The sequence below is a fragment of the Lytechinus variegatus genome, chromosome 11 (genome assembly GCF_018143015.1).
Source record: "Lytechinus variegatus isolate NC3 chromosome 11, Lvar_3.0, whole genome shotgun sequence".
Lineage (NCBI taxonomy): Eukaryota > Metazoa > Echinodermata > Echinoidea > Temnopleuroida > Toxopneustidae > Lytechinus > Lytechinus variegatus.
In genome coordinates, this window is record NC_054750.1 from 11,227,103 (window position 1) to 11,239,264 (window position 12,162).

The window sequence follows — 12,162 nt, forward strand, 5'->3', positions numbered from 1 at the left end:
CTTGTGTTGTAATAGTGTACAGTTACATTGTTGTCATTGTGATCACGGTCGTACGATCGGTGCGACAATCATGACAATGATGGGGACAATGATCCCGGCAATGATCACAAAGCCTATTTCCTTTCTTTGATACAATCTTATGCCAATAATAGTAAACAAATAGAATAAAGTTATCATTTGCATGCATTAATTGTTACATAAGATCACTAAAAAGAAAAAAAAATCTGTACAAAACATTTAAATATACTTGTACACATTTTTGGTAACCCAGGGTACAGCGCAAAAAATAAAATAAATAATTCAACAAAATGGCGGATTATCATTTGGTACCCCAGGGTACCAAATACTGCATCAAATGTAAAAAAGGAGATTGACCTCTACTTGACTGCATGGATTTCTGTAACATATCAATTAATTTATCATTTTACATAAAAATAAGAAATATTGGGTGTGTGTCTTCATTGTCTCTCTTATTTTCCATGTCACTGTGCTATGCCTATTTATTGTTTTGTAATATTAAGTGAAATTTTAAATGCCATAAATCTCTTATGTGAACTAAAATTTTTGATGAAATGTTCAGACAATATGTACATTGTATATGTTTTTTTTTCCCTTTTCATTTCAGTCAAGTTAATGTTGGGTAGACTCGACTTTTTTTTAAACTGTCATCTGAACCTTACTTTACAGTTTGTAAAACCTGTCTCTGAATTGTTATGTACTGGAACAAACCTGGCAAGGAATCGATAATAAACTTTTAACTAGTTCAATTATAACAGGAGACGGTCTTCTGGTTATGACATCTAAGATACTGTCAATTATGTTTTCATGTTGGAACAACCATTAAAAGGTTCCAGGTTTGCACAGCAAAGGTGATTGTTTAGGGTACACACATGATCAGCAGGGAAAATTTATATTTGAAAACAAAATTCAGGGTCTACTTTTCACAATCTATAGCAGGGATGTCTGTAAGCCAAATTATTTCGGGGGCCAAATCACCCTGAGCACCCCCCCCCATGTTATGCTTTTTTGCTTTATGATTGTCTCAAGAGTCACGACTGTATTGAATCAATGCTTGTATGGTACTGAGCAACTTATGGTGTTAGAAATTATGAATTTCTGAAAATTATTGTCCTAAAACTTGATAACAGGCTATAATTTTTATCAATATATTTTTAACTATTTATCATGAAATGCTGTAATGTATATCATTTAAATCTGTATTGTGCTATTTATATTCTAAAAAAAATTCAGTTCAGATACAGGTAACTCTGCAATTGAAATTCTTAGGACCAGAGAAATTTCAAGAATAAATTTGGGAAAAAAGATTGACTTAGAAGAGATATGCAATTTTGTGGATAAAAAAAATATGTGTTCAGGGAACATGTTGGTGATTATTAATATGGATTGTAGTTTTTCACAAGTTCTAACATGATCTCTCTTTTTGGAGTACTATGTATTAGCCCACATAAATTCTTATTCGTTTATTTCAAGACTACAGGCTCTTTATCTTTTCAAACATGTTAAAAAGAAGGTTGATCGATGCCCTAATTCACATGAAAAGGAAAGCTGTGCAATCCTGTTTGAGCTACCCTCAGCAGACAGAAACATATCGACCTAAAGCTGCCAATTTGCATACTTGATGTACTTGCAGTTTTGACAGTGATCACCCATTTGCAAAGTCATCTGTGACTAATCAAAAAAGAGGGTAACACCTAGGATAGGTTACATTCAGTGGTCCAAAATTATTATTAACTAACTTCCTAAGGTGACATGAACAGGTACATTACAGACAACAATATTTAAAGGGGAATTTCATCCTGATAAATAAATTGATTTTGATTGTGCAGAAAAGTTAGATTGGTGAAAGTTTGATGGAAATCCATTATAGAATAATGGAGTAATGAACTGTTAAAGGTTTGGTTTCAAGACATCACAAACAACCAGCTTCACTATATATTGTGTGATGTACGTATGTAAGTTCTGAAAGATGCTGTTCTCTCTCAAAAAATAGTGTGAAGTTTTTTCATTTGTGTGTTTAAAATATCACCAGACTCATAATTTCATACCCCCTTCTATTCTAAGAATAATATTATTTATTCATCAAGTTCCGTTAAAAAATGGAACTCATTGAGTTGATATCACATGATAAACATGTATAGGGGGAGCTGCTTGCATAATTATGACATTACAAATTAAAAAAAACTTAAAATTTCATAACTCTCTTATTCTTTGATGGATTGTTATCAAACCTTTCAACTTTTCCTCAAACTTTTCTGCTTATATTAGAACCTACTTAATATAGATGTGGTGAACTTCCCGTTTAAGTTCCACAAAACACATACCACACTAAGTTTGTGGTATGTTTGACAAATATGTACTCATTCTGCCAATTATTTGCTGAGCAATGGACCATCAACATGAAAATTAATAGCGTAACATTTACAATGACTGTAACTGTCAACCTGTTACTGTATAGAGTATTACTAGTTATTGGGAAATATAAAATTGAAAATTAAGGAGAAACACAGAATCTTAAATCTCAAATCTAAATGTTTCAAAACAATGTATTTATTTCTGAGGATTAAAGTGGATTGGAAATATGAGCTGGAACTTTGTATTTTAGTCAACAGGAAAATAAAGATATACATGTAAAGACAAAAGACCAAAATAAAAGAATTACCAGTTCCATAAGTTTTTCATGAATCTTATGAATTCAATATCAATATTCAATAATCCTAATTTATACATAATAGAAAGGCAGTAAAAAATAATACAATAATTAGTGTCCAAGGTTCAATTTCACGAAAAAATGGACATGCAAAGATAAAAACTGTAAGTTGATCTCATGCCATTCACCAGTAAAGTGCGTGTATGGTACACTTCAAGGTGTGTATTCAAACAGTCGCCAATCATATTGACTCCACCAACAGTTATATTCAAAACCCATAGGCCAGTCATTCAAAAAGACCTTTGGTGAAAAACCGCAAAAAGTATTTTTCATTCATTCCTTCTGTTTGTTGACTGTTCTTGAAAGAGCAATTCAATTATTTTGCCCTTTTTGTTGACCTCCATACAGAGAAATTAATCCGAATGTCTGCATTTTCCCTCCATTCAATCTGTTTCCTTTCCTCTCCTAAGGTTGTGCGCATACCAGATTTAAAAAAAAAACAGTTAAATCATGGATAGCAGAGATAGCTCTATGGTTAAATGTAGTGGGGAAAATTTGTCAAAAAAGTGAAGCAGACATATTTAGACCATATCATTATTTTCATAAGATTAACAAAAATTTACTGAAATTATAAATTTTTCAAGCTCTTTTTTATTTTTGACGTGGTTAAGGGAAATCAAATCAAGAAAGTAGATGAGAGCGGCGTCAAAGTAAATTTTGAGGTGGATTATATATCTGCCCTAAAGATCAGATTTTGTATGTATTTTCCCAATGATCCCTTCTAAGATTTTCAGAGCTAGTTCATCAATCAATCCTTGCTCTTACATGTTTTCAACTGTAACAATAGAGGTAGTACATGAATGTCAGCACAATGGAACTTTCATAAAAAGTCAGAACATGGACATGAGAGGGAGAAGGACGGATCTCCAGGCTTATACCAATGAATACTTCTGACTTTGACCAGACAGAACTACTTGATACATAAGTGCCCCCTGGATTTATCACTACTATGTGTATAACACAAAAAAAATCAGGAAACTTTCATGGGTTATATAGAATGATGGTAAAATAATAATATATAGGCCTATTCCTATTTTTTTTTTCAAAACAAATTTTGTAAATAAGCTCTTGCAACCATGGCAATAAACTTTTTTCTGACAACATTTCCCTGCTGCTCAGCTCAGAGTCATTCCCAGGCAACATTTCTATATATCCAGGTCGACTCTCATAAATTCAGTTATATTTCCATCATCTTGGGGACTATGTTTCATGACCTTAGGGATTAAGGGACAATGTTGGTATGTCAAGTCCACATAGTGAACTGTGACATTGAGTTATGGTTGTCATATCACATTATGTAGGTAACATGTAGGTAACAGAAAATCAAAACACGAAAGTTCAAAAAGAAAATTGGGAGCAACACTGAATTGAGAGTATTCATACTTGACATACATGTAGGCCTATATACAAAAGTATGTTTATATTCAAGCAAGTTTAATACAACTGTATACCCAATGGTACTAAATACGTGTTAATAGTATAGGAATGACTAAGGAACAAACATAACAAAAATTGTGAATTTATATAGATCTATGTACATGTATCTTAAAATATAAAAGGTAAATGAAAAAGAATACATTAAATAAATCAAATGTATCAATAATAAACACAATTTAAAAAAAAATGAAAAGCCTTGTTTTAAAGGTAAAAAATGTGATGCTTTAGTGTGACTTATAACAAATATATTCAAATGCAAAGCCTGTTCCATTTCTATAGATTGAAGAGTATTTCATCTTTTTCATTCACCATGGTGAATCCAGTCATTTGCAATGCGCAAATCACACATTGGTAAGTAGAGATCTTTTCTGGAGGAGGAAAAGGAAAGAGGAAGTCCAAGGTTGTCTATTCATGAATACACTTTGAAGGCTTTCTATTATAATGCAGAGGCTTCACATACTGAGAGAATTCACATATTACAAGTAGGCATAGATGGAAGAATGTCAATGAAAAAGAATTGATGTTGTGAAGAACTCAATTGCAGTTTAATGTTGAGAAGCCTGCAATGTATACATCTGATATTTATACAAACTATTTTTAATACCAGATTTCTATCTAATAGAATCAAACAACTGAAAGAAAATCCAATATTTGAGTCCTAATCATCCAATCTTGTATATTTCACACGTAGATGCAATCAAACTGTCAGATTTAATGATCAAAAGGATTCTTATCTGAAAGTGTATACCGGGACTTCCTCTTTCTACTTTGATGAAGTTGTATAGCGATGCCATAGAGACAAACAAAACTCTACAATTATAAAGATAAAATCATTAATATTCATAAAATGCAGCATAGAGACATGATCCTGTACAGAAAGCCAAACAGATTTTCAACTGAAGTTCAGTATTCTGAAGTCAGGTTAACTAGGCCATGGTCAAACTCTGTGCTGAAATTATGGGAAGCCAAAAATGTAAACAAATTGGTTTACATTGCAATTTGCATCTTTCTTTTGTTTACCATGAACTTCCCTTGTTCTTGAATGGTGAAGACAATTATCTTATTAATAATTCCCAGTCAGGTAAGAATGATTTGAGAGTCAAATGAGCTGATACATTGAACTTCTATTGTTAAGATATTTATGTCACATTTGGCTATCCATAGTTGAGTCGCAACTTTAAACCAGAGTTTGAATTTGAAACCCAACTTCAGAATACAGGCCATATTCTTTATTGGTCAAAATAACTGGTCAATGTGTTGGTAAATATGGGTTTGACCCCCAAACTTATCAAAGACAAATGTGAACTTAATTATATCAGTATTTCCTTTTTTTCTTCTTAACATCAATATTTTGGGCCGGACACAATATCAGTTGAGAGATTGGTTATTTGGATCCATCAAATTTTTTTAAAGCAAAGTTGGTGACTGGTTTGCATATTGTTGGAACTATTGATGTGGCTAGTCTATTGCAACATATATACCCTTTTTACACAGGCTAAAATTTCCTTAACCCCGTACTTTAGGTGGGGCTAAATGGCAATTTAGCCCCACCTATAGTACAGGGTTAAGCTTAGCCCACTTTCTTTTTACACAGCATTTTTGCAAAGTGGGCTAACCCCACCTATAGTACGGGATTATTTGGCCCTGCAAAAAAGCAGGGTTATCCCACCAATTGCGGTGCTAAGAGCAATAGTACGGGGTTAAGATGGCATGTGTAAAACGAAAGTGGGCTAAGCTTAACCCCGTACTATAGGTGGGGCTAAATGGCAATTTGGCCCCACCTATAGTACGGGGTTAAGGAAATTGTAGCGTGTGTAAAAAGTGTATGAGTGAAGTACTTGTACTACGAATGATCGACAAAAACCACTAGTCCGGGGTTAGCGAGTTTCGTGTGTGAAAAGCAAGCATTCCTTATCCGGGGTTACCAATAACAATTTGGCATGTGTAAAAAGGAAAAAAATAGTACGGGGTTAAAAATAGTACGGGGTTAGCGATAGTCCAGGGTTAAGAAAATCCTGTGTAAAAAGGGCAATATTTTCCCATTTGATTACAATCAAAGTTCATTCACCTAAATTCATCAAGGCGAGACTAAGAATGATCCTTGCTTGAACTTTGAATGCACTTCTAAAATATATCATCGTTAAAACAAGACAGCACACATCTTCAGGTGTGGGTGCATGACTGACTGCAAAAGAGTTGATGAATAGATGACTGGGATTCATTAAGGTGTGAAGAAATGGCTAGCGAGGAATGCATTGGAAAGTAAATGAAGCAGATGCATGAAGGATGGCTTGAGAAACATGAGAGTACTTAGAAAATGATAGGAATCGTACCTGTAGAAGTCATAGAGTTTAGCATAGTGACTCATAGTCGTAAGATTTAAACACTTGATCAATGTGATATTGGTTGATCTGGAATCACAAGGGCATGAAGAAGACTGTGAGGATGGAATAATATTAATGAGGCAAGTAGAACAAGGTAAAAAAAGATGAAAACACTTGGGACTGTACCTGTGGCACATAGAGAATTGACTGGTGACTCATATTGTAAAGCATACACATCAAAACACTTGATGTCATTGTCAACAGAGTATGAATTTCAGTTGATTCAATACGGGTTTAACAACAACAAAAAAAACTCAATTCATAATTTTCAGATATTCAAGTAGAAACAGGCAATCTTTGGTGGCACTTTGACATATCACTCTACAAAAAGTTAATATCCATGTTTGTAGGCATACATGTACATATCGGCATTAGCCAAAATATCTGTAAGGGTAAATTCTCAAGGAAGTAAACAAAACATTAATTTCCATATTTATGCACAGGAAGGAATTTATACTTGATATACATGTATGATGTTTTGTGAAAACTGGCTCCACTATTCACAAAATCGGCCTAGTGAGGGATTGATGGATTGGTTGTGAAAGTTCACCCCTACTCACCATAATGAGATAAATTCATGCAAGTGTGAAAAGCACAACTTAATAGGATGAAAAGAAGTTTATAAATGAAGTAGATGGGATTAATGGGTAGAGCACTGTATGGGTAATCGGAAATGACAGGTGTATGCTACACAATATATTGATGAACAATAAATGATAAGTAGCCCCATGATACAACAGTGCCATACTATAGATACATGCATGTACACATTCATGCTGACAACATGTTGCACTACAGGTACATTGTAGTACATGTATGTACATTTACTTTCCTGCTATTTTAGTCCATGGTAGGCCTAAGTGATACAATCTTGCTTTTATCATTCCTATCATTGCACTATAATTTGTTATGGCTGGTGTACAGTTTACATCAGAGTAGCAGAGACAACATTCCTGCACATCTCAGATTCGTATTGGTCCTGTTTCATGATAAAGACTTATTAAAGTATTACAAATGCACAGTTTCTGTAACAAATTTACTGTCAGCCAATCAGATTGAAGGATTTCAGTAGCTTTTAACTGCAAATTGATTATAACAAGTTTTATGAAACAGGCCCCAGATCACAAATGATCATCTGCCTCTGAAGTGTTTACCAAATCATGTTGTTCGTATTGTTACAATTTTTATTACTCTGTATATCTGGCAAAAATCACCCAATATTGGAAGGTATTTGCAGGTAAAAAAAAAACCCATTGAAAATATACTCTTAGGATGAAAATACATGTAGGCTTTCTCTCTTGACAATTGGTCTATTACTGTCCAATTCAAAATCAAAGGATGGAGAAATGGACCTAGGAAAGTAGCATCCTGAAGGTATATTATGGAAGGGAACATTATTCACGGCAAAGCAATTACTGGTGATGACAGACGATGATCTGATATGATATAAAGGTGACCAATCCTTTGGACAGTCTTGGATTTGATGGCCTATGATTCATTGAAGTTTGAAGGCATCTATTCCTTCCTCCTTGAATGCTAGACTTGATTGGGAAGTGGCTCTCTTTATTGGGAAGGATGAAGAGATTTTACTTGGGTAGCAAGGAGATGGAGAGGAAAGAGTATTTCTGAAGGGGGGGGGGCAGTAAGAAAGATACAGCAATTTCCTTCCTATATTAAACTTGTAAAAGCTTATAAAATAGCCCTTCACCCTGGCACCCTATCAGTGAGAGCACATTATGCCAAAAATATTTCATCAATTATTGAAAAGTTTGGGGCATATTTTTTTAAAACTTGAATGTCCCCCCCCCCTTTAATTTCCCAACCGAAACCCACCACTTCTACCGTGAACCTTGAAAATATTATGAGTATTGATCAATTAATGATTATTGTACTTGCTTAGCACTTGACACAAAACTTTATTAGTTCAGTCCTTAAACTCTCTACAGTAATGCAGTAATAATTACCCTGGCTTTAAATGAACGTAAGTAATGCATACCAGAATTCTCGATAAATTTTACAGCATGGTCATTGTTAAGTGTGAAAAGGGGGCGAAATTCCATTAGAGGGAAGCCAAAAAGATGAATGAAAATTGATAATCGTTATCTCTGACTGGGCCAGTGTAGCAAGGCTAGAACCTAAATGACATCTATGACGTAGCTCGCTCAACAGTGGATGAGTCATGATGAAGAGGAGATAGATAACTTCCTCATTAAGCTCTTTATTCATCACTGCTACAAAAGACCTATACACGTAGCATTCCATAGACAGACAACTTTGTGTGAAGCGATTTGATACATCCCTGTCAGTTAATTAAAATGAAAGCTTGAATATGTGAGCCAAAACAACCCAAATCACATTTGTATTGATCCCCAAAATCACCTGTTGTGAACCCCCAGTCTCATTTTCAGTCAAAAGTGAATATTAAAGTTAACATTCGTGATCTTGGTCTAACTTCTCTGCCTTTTAGGGCATTATTTTAAGTCAAGCATGATTACAAATTTATTACCTTCATCGCCGTCGGCAAATGGATACTGGAAGATATAGGCATAGGCCTACCTGATGAAAATTTACTATCTACATAAAGATTCATATCACTTCAAAGTTGATTTTGGTGATTAACTGAAGTGAAGAGGATGGTCTACTCTTGACAAAAATGGGTTTTAAAGATTTGTGCTGTATCTCTTTTTGGGTGTTTTTATTTATTTCATCCCTGTACAAGTACAATTTGTTAATCATATGCTTCCTTTTCAGTAAAAAAAATATACAGGAAAAAAATCCTTCTGTTACAACTTTCCCTGCAAAATACATATCATTAGAATGCAAACATGACCCATTTCACACACTATGGAGTACTAGTCTGAACTTTTGAATGTGATTGCTCCCTTGAATGGAGGACAGAGGGGAGGTGAGCAAGAAGAGATGATTCATTGATGATGAGAGGAGAGGATGGAGAATTTCAATCAATTTCTTCTTGGCTCCATCTTCATAAAGCAAAGGAGTTACCAGCACTGGCAGCTCCTTGATAAAGCTCTTTACCTGAAATTGCTCTATACAAGGATGCATTATTTGAGGTGATGTCATCATGGACCGAAATGAAATTCTTCCTTCATTTAGAATAATACCTCATCAATGTCTCACTCTCTCCTCCTTGATATTCTACATATAACCCCCCTCTTTTTCTTTTCTTTCGTTGACCGTTTCGTTTTTCTGTCTTTCTGGGTCACCCTCTTGTCCCAAATCTCTATTTTAATTTCTAAATTACGAATAATTATTGCTGAAAAAGTTCCTTTTTTTTAAATTATATATGAAATTCAGAGTGTGAATAGAATTAGTACTTTTCAATAATTTCTTGATTATCAGGCCTGTCAATTACATTGTAATTGTAGTATACTTTTAAAAGGTTTAATAGGAAGCTAAAACCTTTTATAAATTAACACGTAGGCCTACCTGCCTGTGTGACTATACTATACATGTACATGTAGGTATACATTAGTCTTCAGGATGCAATGATGATGACTTTTAAAATAATGAAATACACTTCTTAAGTATATTTCATTATTTTAAAAGTCATCATTGCATCCTCAAGACTAGGTATACATGATGTGCATGCTCTTGATTCTGTTTCTACAAGGGACACTGCACAATCAGTTTAAAACAACAAACCAGTTGAATCAATTTTATGAGTAACTTGAATATTTGATGCAAGCCTGCAAACAGACAATGACAACCTAAACAGGAAATCGTTATTGCATTTGTTCTATGTATAGATGTAATTGTACATTGTGCCCCGTATTTGACATTTTCGATACAATGAATGGAAGTGACTTTAACAATTGTTTAGTAAAACCAACACACCTTGGGTCCCTCAACACAAACACAGACACCTACTTCAGGAGTTACATTGTACTCTCATAACATCAGGGTAACCTACCCCACGTTCAGACTGATGTCCAAGGGGTCCGTGGAGTCTCCGACAATCTACTACCAATACTACTACCAACCTTCTCACCTAATGTTCACACAATGAACTCTGAACAGCAAAGAGAATAAGCAAATTGTGGACATGGTGGTCATGTGACAAGTTAATGGGTGTGAACAGAATATTTTCCTTACACAGCATTCAATGAAAAACAACCAAGGTGCATCTATTTAAATTAAAAGTCTCTCTCTTCTCCAAAGTTTGTCTCCGAGCCCCTCATATTCGAGATGGAAAGGGAATTTGTTTATGTGATTTTCCTTTTGCAATAGGCCTACATGCATATGCTTGCATTTGTAGGACAAAGAAGTATTATATCAAATATACAGTATAAACAAATGAATACATAATGGCCGGGGGGGGGCTTAAAGGAATAGAGTTCTCTATGAGACCATGACTTTCCACATTAAGATTGTAGGGGGGTGTATCAGAGGTGCAGCGAATACCCATCCCCTCAGGTAATGGTGTGAACCTAAGATACGTCAACAACCCAGAGGGACTGGACCCTAAAAGTTCATTGTTCTGTGCACTTTTGCCCTAGCCAACACCAATAAAACGGGTGTCAAAATTCACATCTGTCTGTCAACGAGCTGGAATGATAATGACGCGCACAGTTCAATCTGCATAAGTTCTGCACAAGATGGGATGTGTTTTGGTCCCTGGAGTAAATTGTTCAGGCATCACCAGCATTCCCCTTTGGGAATACATGTAGGAATATGAAAATTAGACTTGCTGATGAATAGATTGTGAGAACCTGCATTCCCCTACATCTAGTCTACATATATGTATTATTCAATGTATAAATCAGATTACAAATTGAAAGTCAAAATAAAACAAGAATTATCCTGTGATAGGAATGATCTGTATGAAAAAGAAATGGAAATGGATTTGAGGTGTTTTGTGCAAAAAAGTTCCTCTTTGCTGCCACAAGAACCCTATTCTTCTTATTTTTTTTCATTTCCATCATACATCATTCAAGATCGTGGAAGCTAATCCTTCACAAATTAAATGAAACAATCTATTGGAACAAGTACAGATACTGTCTATTAAACTTTTACAAACAAAAATCACTTCCATAATCATATTAAAGCCTACATGTGTATAGAGTGTACAGTATCCTAAAAGGTTAAAGTACAACTCTCATTAAGATTATACGATGTAGGAAAGCTTTTGTTTTGCTACGAATAGTGTTCAAATCACTTTGTGTCAGATGTCCATCAAGAATTTCCTGAATGAACTCTGTCACTTCCTTTTGGTTTGTTCTGAATTCTCAAGTGTAGTGCAACAGCCCAAACTTGTTGGTTGATTACTACTAATTTTACTTCAGATATTTCCATCTACAAGAGTAGATAGAGTGTGGATGTGGAGCTATTGTTGGGTAACTTAACGCGTAAACGGAAAAGGATGTGTTTATATTCTTTCAACTTTGCTGGAAATTGACATTTCAAAAGTAAACTGTAGCAAAAGTATCGAGTTGGAAATACCAACAGCCTTTCCCAAAAATCTTTTGTACTGTAATTACTTATTAATAAAAAAAATTGATCAAATTTACAATTTGAGACATACATAGTTATATGTCAACAGATGAATGGTTGTTCATAATGGCATTTTTTGAGGCAACTTGGGGAATATACACT

At 34.5% G+C, this 12,162-nt stretch overlaps 1 protein-coding gene across 1 annotated transcript in view; it reads right to left on the bottom strand.

Moving 5' to 3' along the window:
- Positions 1-12,162, bottom strand: part of LOC121423717 (afadin- and alpha-actinin-binding protein A-like) — a 59,515-nt gene that overhangs the window by 19,869 nt on the left and 27,484 nt on the right. The window lies entirely within an intron of this gene.